Source organism: Carassius auratus, unplaced genomic scaffold (assembly GCF_003368295.1).
Source record: "Carassius auratus strain Wakin unplaced genomic scaffold, ASM336829v1 scaf_tig00216647, whole genome shotgun sequence".
Taxonomy (NCBI): Eukaryota; Metazoa; Chordata; class Actinopteri; order Cypriniformes; family Cyprinidae; genus Carassius; species Carassius auratus.
In genome coordinates, this window is record NW_020528677.1 from 38,574 (window position 1) to 50,264 (window position 11,691).

The following is an 11,691-nucleotide window of genomic DNA, read 5'->3' on the forward strand; positions in this document are numbered from 1 at the left end:
CCAAATCAACATATCAGAATGATTTCTGAAAGATCATGTGGCACTGAAGACTGGAGTTATGGCAGCTGAAAATTCAGCCTAGCCATTACATGAATAAATAACATTTTAAAATATATTTAAACAAAAAAAAAAAAAAAAAAAAAAAAAAAAAAAATATATATATATATATATATATATATATCTATCTATATATATATATATATATAGATATATATATTATATTGTAATAATATATTACAATATAACATTTTGCAGTCTATTTTGGTCAAATGAATCCATCCTTGGTGAACATAAGAGACTCTTAAAAACATTTTATTAATAATAATATTATTAATATTAATATTTGACCCCAAAAATTTGAATGGTATATCCTGACTTTGGTGTGAGAGTTTGCATGACTTTTTAAAATAAACCAATTAAAATGACAGATATCAGAGCATGTTAATAGTAGTGTGGGGTTGTCAGGGTTGAACTAAATTCAGAACTGAAGAATAAGTTTCCTTTCAATTCATCAGATTATCTTGAATTGAATTGGCCACACTCCACAGGAAGCAGAAATTCAGGAGACTGTAGAGAAATTCAGTAGATTGCAAGTCAAAGAGATTTAACACAGTCGATGCATTCTATGCCTAGGAAATTAAGCGTTCTTCCGCCTTGGTTCACAAAAGTTAAATAAATGATGAAATGTATATTCTATCCACAATCATTCACACTTCAAGGATTTTGAAACTATTTCATAACTTTCAAACCAGACTTTGTCAAGCAAGCATTCAAACCTTTAAACTATGTGCATGAATCGATGGACCGGGCCCTAGTTTCAGCAAACCTGAAGAGTGAGATGACACAAATCACAGATCTTTAGAGAGGCTGAGATATAAGACAAGTCCTCTAAACAGGGCCTTAGTTACAACCTCTTGTTTACAGTATTTCATAACAAGAGTGAATCTATAGTGCACATAAGCAGAATTCATGTTTGGTCAGCAAACAAGCCAAAGCATTCTTACTTATGTATGCAAATTACTCTAACATTTATAAACCAAAAATGCAATGAACGGTTCACGTTTTACAGCTCGCTCATAAAGTGTTTTGTGCTGTCCAGTGTCCACATTTAGAGCGACCCCCCAATAATGCTTTCTCTCAGGTCTAAATAACATTAACATGGTTGATTATTTTCAGTGTTCCTGGTTGTTATGGTTTTGGATTTGATCCTGCTCCATTAGCAGATGATTACAGGCTGTATAATGAGCGCATTAATAAAAGAGACACAGCATATGGAAAAAAAGACAGCAGCAGTCTGTTTATCTTTCCCACTCAGTCCCACTGATCAGAAAAATAATGATTTTTTAGGAATTAAGCACAATACGGCTAAATTCCATGGATTGGGAGAGCTAAACGCATTATATTGCAAGCGGATCTTACCATCCTTCCGGTCTCATTTATTTCCTTTTATTCCCTCCATAGCATTCTATTGTTACATGTAATATGTTCCACACTATTCTATTTCATTCCATTATACAGAGTGCCATTCCTAGCCACTTAAGCCCATTCATTTTCATTCTGTTCTATTCCATTCCATTGGTGCAAGCTGATATCACATTGCCTTCACTGTGGCTGGTAACTGCATCCAACATCCTGATTGGATTGAAAGTGGGAGTGAACACTGGCAGGACCCCAAAGTCTGGTGGCCTTGAGTATGGCCACCCTCTCATGTTCACACATACCTACAAAAGCCCTCTTTTGAGCCAACGAAAGAGTTCACCGTCAAGCAAGCGCAGGTCTACCATTCCCAGTGGGTAACTAGTGTTTTCTGCAAGTCTACTGACATGCTGAATGTTAGCTCAAGATCACCTTTAAGTCCCTATTATTCGCTTTCTCTCTCCCTTTTAGGGGCCATCTTACTCATGGTCCTGTTTTTTGCACACAATCAGTTCTTCATTATCAAAGGTCACATTGGTCCAGGGTAACTGGTCTACCCTTCAATAAACAGACTGGAAAAAGAGGGTGAGATGGCATATATTCACAATGATTCATGATTCCCTCATGGTGGATAAGGACAGACTCTAGAGTCGTGCAATAATCTAGTGAAAATAATTGAAATAAAAAATACATAAATTACTAGTTCCTCACACAAAACACAATTTCTACAGTTTTTTCGTTGTTGTTGCTTCATGCAAGCTACTCCATAGCTGTCTTTTTAGACAAGTACTCTGACTGCCTTCCTCTAGTCCTTGAAACTCTTTGCTGGAAAAATGACACTTTCTCATCCATTTGCTAAACCACATGGACCACTGCAGATCATTACCAAGTGTTCAAGGCCCCTTTAGACAAAAGAAGACTGTTGAAGCTGTCTGCATTAGTCAGGTCTCCATCATGAAGAGCAGACCATAAAATTGACCTTGAATAATGGCCATGACACCATTAGTGCACCATTACAAATCTGTTGCTGTCAGCAGCCAGCCTCTTTATCTTGGTTATATGTGATAAAGTCAAAAAGCCTATAATTAGCCTGGCCAAGGTCCCATTAATTCCACTTTGAACTTCATGTACCACAACACTGGCTTGTTTTGTCTTTCATAATTCCCTGTATTAACTATATAGTGATATATACCACTGCGTTCAAATAAAATGCCTGAAAATAATGTTTTGATCACACTGCCCACCCCTTTACAGGGTCCTATTAATTATATTATGGACTTTATGAACCAATATACTTACCTTATTTTGTCTTGTGCAAGTCCCTTTAATAACTATTGTGATGTGAAACCATTAGTTTCAAACAAAAGGACTAAAAACAATATTTTGGTTATACTGGCCACCCCTAGATATGTATTGGTTACATGGGTTACACTACCACTTTGAAAATACATCCTTCATTATAACCTTAAAAGGACAGATTTTCAGTCCCCCACAGAGTGCTTTAACATGGTCATTAATCAACTAACCTATGGTTCATTACACATGCAATAAAAAAAAAGTCATAGCTTAGAACTGTGAAAGGTTGACAAGACTCAAAAGCATCTGGAGGCCAGCTTTCAAACACTCCCTGTTCACACCTTCACAGGAACACACACACACACAAACCTCTCCAAACTTCACCCTGTAGTTAATTCCAACGGGCACATAGAAATTCTAATTTACCAGCCACTGGGGATTTGAAACATCTGGCTAGACCTTTGAAATTGTGTGTTTTAAAACAGAATCTAATTAAGAATTCAAATCCTTAGAATAACTGGCCAGATTGCCAAGCGATTGATTCGTTTATACAGTTATGCATTATGCAAATGTAAATTACTGTATGTGAGCTGTAACATACAGTCAGCCCATCATTACTGCAAAAAAATATACCTTAATAATCAACTTTTGTGATCAAGACCCAACGCACTTCCCAAAGAAATATTCATTTAAACTGAAATTATTCTAATATGTGGCTAGAGAGTAGAGACCAATGTATGAAATATGAGATATATGAAAAAAGCACATCTACTGTATGTATGAAATTAGTTGGAAAGGACAACTGTCGATTATACAATAATTTTTAAAGAAGTTTTATAATTTTACAAATCTGCATTAATTTAGGAAACCAACATACACATTTTTTAGGATGCCAACAAAAAAAACAAAGAACTATTACTCTGTTCTCTCATATCCCACCACCTGTCCAAACAGCAATTACTTGAGTATTATTTACTGAAAAAGCCCAGTGTTACTGATAATCCGGTACTAATCTGAAAATCTAGCTGAGATGTATACGGCTGCTCTGCAGTCAACCCATTGTTCAGGCTTTCCTTGTAACCGATATATTATCCTTTCTCCATGGAAGAAGAGAGATACAGAGGAAATTTTATCATAAAAGTCTTATGTTTGGTGATATATAATCTATAGTTTATGGTGAAAAATGTGATTTTACATCACTAGCATCTGTTGCAAAAAAGTGATTGTTTTCAAACAGGTTTCTCAAAAACTCCTTCTGTCCTAACATTGGTCAGGCTAATCAACAGCCCAACCATTGGTTAAGCCGATTGCTATGCTGGGCTAGTCGGGATTCTTGAACAAGCAAAACAAGTAGTTTTGATAGTGCCACAGTGTTTACACTTCTTGAGGCATTCAGCCTACAAATGGCTTGCTTATTGTCTCTGCATATTAAGCTGGAGTAGGAAGAAGTATTTTACATTGGAAAAATAACACTTTCTGGAGTTTCTAAACACCAAGCAAACTCAATCCATGCTTAAAGTTTCAGCCTTTCATTTAGCGAATGGTAAAGCTACTGAATTTTTCACTTAACACCCATTTTCTGAGCCAAGCATTAACAACAGATTTATGCTTATGCTAGCATGACTGCACATCCTCCGACAGCCCAGGCATCTTGAATGCAAACATTTCTTAATGCAACTCTGAAAGTTCAACACAAAGAGCTTAGTCTGATCTTGTTCAGAATGATTTCATCTCGCACTGATGCTGAGAGTCAGCGATTGGTCAAGCAGAGGACAGGGATGATCAAAGAAACATATTATGCACGAAACTTTCATACGACCGATAAAAAAATAATAATAAAAAAAGATTAACAAATGGCACTGCCCTTCCCTTAATCTTTGAAGATACATGAAATACAATATTTGAAGTTAATATCTATGTAGTAAAACATGCAGCCAACAATTCAAGCTCTGTTCCAAAAACATCATATACTGAGCACAATCCTTTTCTAAGGGTAGACAACTGATTTATGATGGCTAAGATACCTAAATCCCAAGGCAATATCTTTCATGGATAAAAACAATTCTAAAATGCATCTTAACAAGAGTAGTGAAATGTCAATTAAACAGTAAATATATTTAATAAATAATACAACTATATCACTGAATAGCAAAAATGCTGTGAGGTAGTTGCTAAGTTTTGGAATAGACTGTATTGCAAGCAAGAAAATCTTACAATGTAACGTCTTTAGGACATGCACATTTGTACGCTGGCAACAGACATTAAGTCTTCAACTCATACAGTACATTCAGGACTCTTGATAACAAGAAATTAAGAGTAGATCGATGAATACAGTGAAATAAAAGGATAAGGGATAAATCAATGTGAACCATTTGAAGTATCACAGAGCTCAGGGGACCAAATGTTAAAAAAACAAGATACTGTATATTCGCTTTTATTATCGATCAAATTTTGTCCGGAGATTTGCTTTTGGAAAGAAAACTCTGTTAGGAACTAAATGGGCGTGTAGTCTTATTTATACTATACCTACTATTAATATCAGTCTCAGACGACAAAATTACAATTGGCCAGCACTAAATACAGGTGTAAACAGCCTCCAAAACTCTTAGTCATTCCTGAAGATTTATTTCTGATGATTACAATCATTGTTTTAGACAAAACATATTGAACACTCAGATGTGACATGTAAAACACCATTCACATAAAATACCATTATTTATAATCTGTCCAACAGTATGAAATTATGGTAAATAATAATCCCATTTAAAATCAATAAAATATAAAAAATAGGCCTTGAATCCTTGTTTGTCCCAGATCACATTATGATGATCTAGCCCCGTCTGTTCCACATTTGTCTGCAGACACATGGATAAACGTCAATGTGACATCCAATGTGCACTCAGCAATTATAACCCCCAGGAAAAAGTAGATTGATTGTTGATTGTTGAACTCTAGTTTAGTTCCTTCCCTAACTGTGCAACAGCAGAAATTTGACACTTTCAGGCCAGATTTATCAAAGTGGAACTGAATAATTAATCTTCTGAACAGTGCTATATAGGCAAAGATCTGCATTAAGAGCAATAGCAGCTGATCACAATGTAAAGTAAAACTTTGCAGTGTCATATTTAACAAACTAACTAGTGATCAAAGTCTGAATTATAAATACATATTAGATTTTAATTGACTGCTTTAAATTAATTAAGTGGCCTTGATTAATTGAGTGTACCTGAGGCTCAACTAAGCTGAAAAATATCTGCCATGGTACCAACTAAACGGTAAAATACGAATTGCAGATAATAGACAAATCTTCTTAAGATCAATTTAAATATTAAATACGGAAATATTTTAAAGAAATAGTGATCATTTTTGATTGTTTTACATTCTTGTAAAATGTGCAGGTTCTTTGATAAATATGTTTGAAAATAGAGCACCCAGTTTACGACAGAAGGACCTAAAGTACATCACTGCTCTAGTCACTGAAATGACATGTGCAAACATCAAACACAACCTAAAGAATCTGTAAATCTGGCACTTTGTGTCCAATAACAAGCCACATGAAACACAGCCTTCGATCAGAGGAGTTTCATACCTCCCAGAACACAGCCTAATTTTTAATCTCATACCCCATTGATCAAATAAAATATAACAGCCCAGAGCACTGTCTCTATGACAAACACACACAAAAAAAACCACTAATCCATTATGGAAATTCTAATATTCCAGAACAGCATTAGTATTGAAATTCCTAGTGAACAAGCTCATGTAAGGCACTGACGTGTTTGTCCTCTTATGCAAACAAAAATCGCCCCCAGCTGTTTGAAGGTTCATGTCGGCTTCATTACTTCTCTGCCCCTTGTTTAGAGCATGAAAATTTCTCTTTAAAAGAATTGTCTAAATGGAAACAGAAATGATGCATTACGGAAGGAGTTAAATTACAGATGTGTTTTAGAATTTGTAGGGCACTAGGATGAAGTTGAGGGTAGCCAGAGAGGATAAACGAGAGAACCATCTAACATTTCAGAAAAATGTAAAGATAAATCAATGTTCTCGCAGAATCTGGTGATATGTGGATGGAGGCTATGAAGAGGACCACTCACTATAGCAAATACACCCCAGCGAAAGAATGAAGAGAATCAGAAAACACACACTGTGCTGCTCATTTGCTGAGAAGCTTCAGAGACAGTAGCAAGTTATTAAACCTTGTTACAAGTCAAGCTCTACAAAACTGAGAAGGGTCTGGCTGCAGCCATGCACTTCCATTCTCAGTGACGTTATTTGCAATCTTTTTTTTAATTTTTATTATTGAATCTCTCAACATTTTACAGAAGTAGACAAGAAAAAATAAATTAAATTAGAATGTCACTTGCATTCTCCACTACCAGCGACACGTCACTTGCAATTGCCACAAATCGTGCATGTTGCCAATGGAGATGAGACACTATGGTGGTTAAACGAGTAAAACAAATTTATTACCATAACGTACAAGATCCTACAAGTCACCTGTAGGAGAAAAGGCAAGACCTGCAAATCTGTGGCCACAGAACAGCAGAATATGAAAATAATGCACAAAGTCTCTTGTTTAGAGTTTTCCTCCCATATAAAACCATAAAAAGTTAATTTGGCTTAATGTATTAAGACGGTGGTATTTAAAGATCAAATTCGATAGATGCTTGTAAAATTTGCAAGGATCCACTTGCTTTTGTAGTGGAGAACTCTCTCAGTTTGGAAGTTCTGTTTGATGTGCAAAACTGGTTCTTGAGAATATCAAGAGCCAATATTAGAGTCAGTCAGGAGACACAAAGAGTCCAACTCCTTCTTCTGAACATTCAACAGCTTTAGAGTCCCTGAGGATGAAGGAATTTCTTCAACATGTGCACTGGAGATCATGCAAAACAGAACTGCTGTCAAAAGTGATACTGTTACAGAAACAAAGACTTACATCTTTTGAATAAATGCATTTAAATAATCAGAATAGTGCATTTGAGTTATGGGTAGACTGTGAGATAGTTCAAAGGACAAATAACAAGGGACGTTTAGTTTTGAAACTTAAGTTTACATACAAACAAATGTGAAATATCTTTAAGCTTAGGAATATGCTTATAGTGTGTGAATGTGGTCATAATTAACCCAGCTTATGCCATATATAAATTATTAAAATTAAATAATCTAATATGCTAGATCTAAATTTGGACCCTGTTTGGAACATTTGTACATAATCAAAAACTCCTCAACAGTTGATATACCAAGTTGGTGCAGAGTTGATGTGACACCATGATGCTCATACATAATCTTACATTTATATATATATATATATATATATATATATATATATTGAGTTCTTGTATATAATTATTTTGCATAGTTTTAATTCCTCCAGTGAGGCAAAAGCTGGTTAAAAACGAATAACTTGTGACATTTACTGCACCTAAAATATGTAGCCTAGTTTTTGAGTTTATGTTGAACTGCGATTTTTATTTATTTATTAAAAACCCAGAAGTATAAGTTAACGGGGCAACATAGCTGACACATGAATTCTGCAGGGGGTGGCTCCAATTCACTTTGGCCCTAAAATGTCTGACGGCATGATAAACTTACATATTGACGGCTTACCTGACTGTAAGGGCTTTCTAGAAGCTTGAACTGAGCAGTGCAGAAAGTACGAAATCACTTGCACCGTGAGCACCCCTTGAGTGTGAATTCGCATTCAAATGCTCTGTCTCTTCCACTGTGGAAATCGATCGAAGAACGGAACGTCTGGAGACGCACACAATGAATAGCCTACGTCTTCAAATGATTTTCTGGTTGATTATTTGATCAGTGGTCAGTGTGGTCTTTCATGTCCCGCTTAGTTTCACAGTCCCAGTTATTCCATATCACAGTTGCCGCAGAATCCGCGCGCGCTGCCTCTTTACATCGTCGCGCGCTCAGAGCCGCAAGCGCGCACCCACAACGCGGCCACATAGTACCAGCTACTCGCCTCCTCTTCTAAACAGGCGGTGAATCAGGTCAGAGAGGAGGTGTCCTGTTTTTTTTAACGTTGTCAGGAGACCTGTCTGTCTCTTCTCTCTTTGCGTATACGGCGCGTGCCTCGCATCCCTGCGCTTCACAGCAACAGCAGCATCAGCCGCGAGTCAGCTCGCGCTCCGCAGAGCCCGACAGCACTGCCTACAGTTCTCACACAGACACAGCACGACACATATTATTAAATACACTCACAGAAATGATATGAATAAACACGACTGCTCGAACAGTACACTCTCTTTTATAGAACACTGTTGCAAGAAATCAAAAACACTTCTGTCACATGGCAGTAGCCCAGCATTAGGAGTCAGAAAGGCAATCTTTTTTTGGTTTGATACAAAAATACAGTACATTAACTAATTTGATTAATTGAATGGACAAAGATAAGAAGCAGTGCTGAATTTTAGTGTGCTTTGATTATGTGTGTTTTTTAAGAGCTTGCCAAACTTCATTTATTCGCAACTTTGCTAAAAGTATTTAAAGACATTGTACTTTGCATGTATGAATGATACAGTCTATACATGCAGCACTCGACTTAGGGCATAGGCGTTGTTTAATATGGATGGACAGACATGCAAAAATTTGTTCTATAAATCGTTATGGCTTACTTTAAGGATGAACTTGCCTTGACCAAGCACAATTACAAATGCTGATCGGAAACAGACCATGTGAGTGCCATTGACGGCAGGCCTACATCAAGTTGATCAAGTTAAATTGTTCTAAACTTTGTGAAACTTTCCGTGTACAACAGTGAGCACAGGCTACATTAAAGAGCCACACAGATGGGAAATCAAAAATTACCTGTATTACAGTGTATGGTGTAGCTGTCCATCAGTGTAAACAATGTGCAAATAATTAAACCAAAAAGTACACGATTAATAAAGTTATTGGCTTCTAAAGTAAGGAGTCGACTCTGAATCGCTGAAACTAGTCGTTATAGATTTCAAATCTTTTGCCCATCTCTATGTACATCACTAGGAACACTTTGCATAATAATCTCCGCCTACCGTCTTAACTCTGACCTGCCCCACCCCCCACACACACACAGATGCTCTGTTTGGTGTGAGAGCATCATGTCGAGGAGACAGTGTGTTTTTAATTGTAAAGGCAAGTTTGTTTTATTTTCACTGCCAAAGAATGAAGATCAGAAGAACCAATGGAAGTCGTGGCCTAATGGTTAGAGGGTTGGACTCCCAATCGAAGGGTTGTGGGTTCTAGTCTCGGGCCGGACGGAATTGTGGGTCGGGGGAGTGCATGTACAGTTCTCTCTCCACCTTCAATACCACGACTTAGGTGCCCTTGAGCAAGGCATCGAACCCCCAACTGCTCCCCGGGCGCCGCAGCATAAATGGCTGCCCACTGCTCCGGGTGTGTGCTCACAGTGTGTGTGTTTGTGTTCACTGCTCTGTGTGTGTGCATTTCGGATGGGTTAAATGCAGAGCACAAATTCTGAGTATGGGTCACCATACTTGGCTGAATGTCACTTCACTTTCACTTTCACTTTCATATGAAAACAACGCAATGTCTGTTTTTCATGTCTCCCTTCGTTATATCCAATGTGACCACGCCCCCGCGCTGAACACGCTATTCAGATTCAAACTGAAGCGTGCGGCTTGAATACACACACACACAGAAGAAAAAGCAACGAGACTGTTCAAGTTTTTTATTTTACTGTTTGCTTCGCGATGAGAGGAATAAGACATAATTCATCACCCCAAACAGATGCTAACTCATAGTTTACCGTGGAGGTGTGTGCCGAACAACCAATCAAAACTATGTCAGTTGACCAATCAGAACACAGTATGCTACCGAAAGGTGGGGTTTAAGGAAACTGAATCTTTTGAACAGGTTCGCGTGAACACTTTGGGGATCTCTGAGAATTGAGGTAATTTTAAAATGATATTTTGACAAAATGACAATGTTTTTTAACCTTGGATGGATTTAAACCTAATGTACAGGACTTATAAACAGTGTTAAGAAGCTTAGAATTTTCATCTTACTGGCTCTTTAAAGTGATTATTACGTTTTGATATGGATATTTTTCTTACCAAAACACTTTGATTTGCTACAGAAGGCCTTTGTTCACCATCTGGAGCCGTGTGAGACACTTTTTTTTTATAGATGGGTGCTTTTTATTTAACTTCTTTTGGGCTGATGCACTGCAACACTGAGTGCCATTAACAGCTTGAAATATCAAAGACAATTTTAAATATAACTCAGACTGGATTCGTCTGAAAGAAGAAAGTCATATAGATACATTGAGGGTGAGTAATTTATGTGCTAATTTTCTTTGAACTCTTTAATATTAGCATATACACTAATATTAGTTTATTTCTTATTCCGAGGTCATCCACCAGATCCAGTCTCAGGGGGTCACTACAGTCACTGGGATCCAATACATATCCAGCCCAGATGGTGAATCAGCACCTAGATATGATCTAGACAGTCCTGAATGTCAGCGGAGACCAGGAAAACTAGATGAGCCCCAGAGACGGCTCCCCAGTGAAGACCTTGTCTCCTACACAGCCACCGGGACAAGACCACAGGAAACAGATGAGTCCTCTGCACAATGTGCCTTTGCCGCAGCCTAAAATTAAACTGCTGGTTTCGTCTGGCCAGAGGAGAACTGGCCCCCTGACTGAGCCTGGTTTCTCCCAAGGTTTTTTCTCCATTCTGTCACAGATGGGGTTTTTGTTCCTTGCTGCTGTCGCCTCTGGCTTGCTTAGTTGGGGACACTTAATATCCAGCGATATTGTCAACTTGATTGCACAGATACTATTTAAACTGAATTGAGCTGGATGATGTCATCACCGAATTCAATGATGAACTGCCTTTAACTTAAAATTACATATTTACTATTGTCATTTTGCATTATTGACACACTATATTCCTATTTAATACTGTAAAGTGCTTTGACACAATCTGTATTGTTTGAAAGCATTATATAAATAAAAGTGA

The 11,691-nt window shown here is 37.3% G+C and overlaps 1 pseudogene; it reads right to left on the reverse strand.

Annotated features, from left to right (window-relative positions):
- LOC113098769 (WSC domain-containing protein 2-like) overlaps positions 1-8,888 on the reverse strand; it is a 38,009-nt pseudogene extending 29,121 nt beyond the window's left edge.
- Between the last annotated feature and the right edge of the window lie 2,803 nt (positions 8,889-11,691).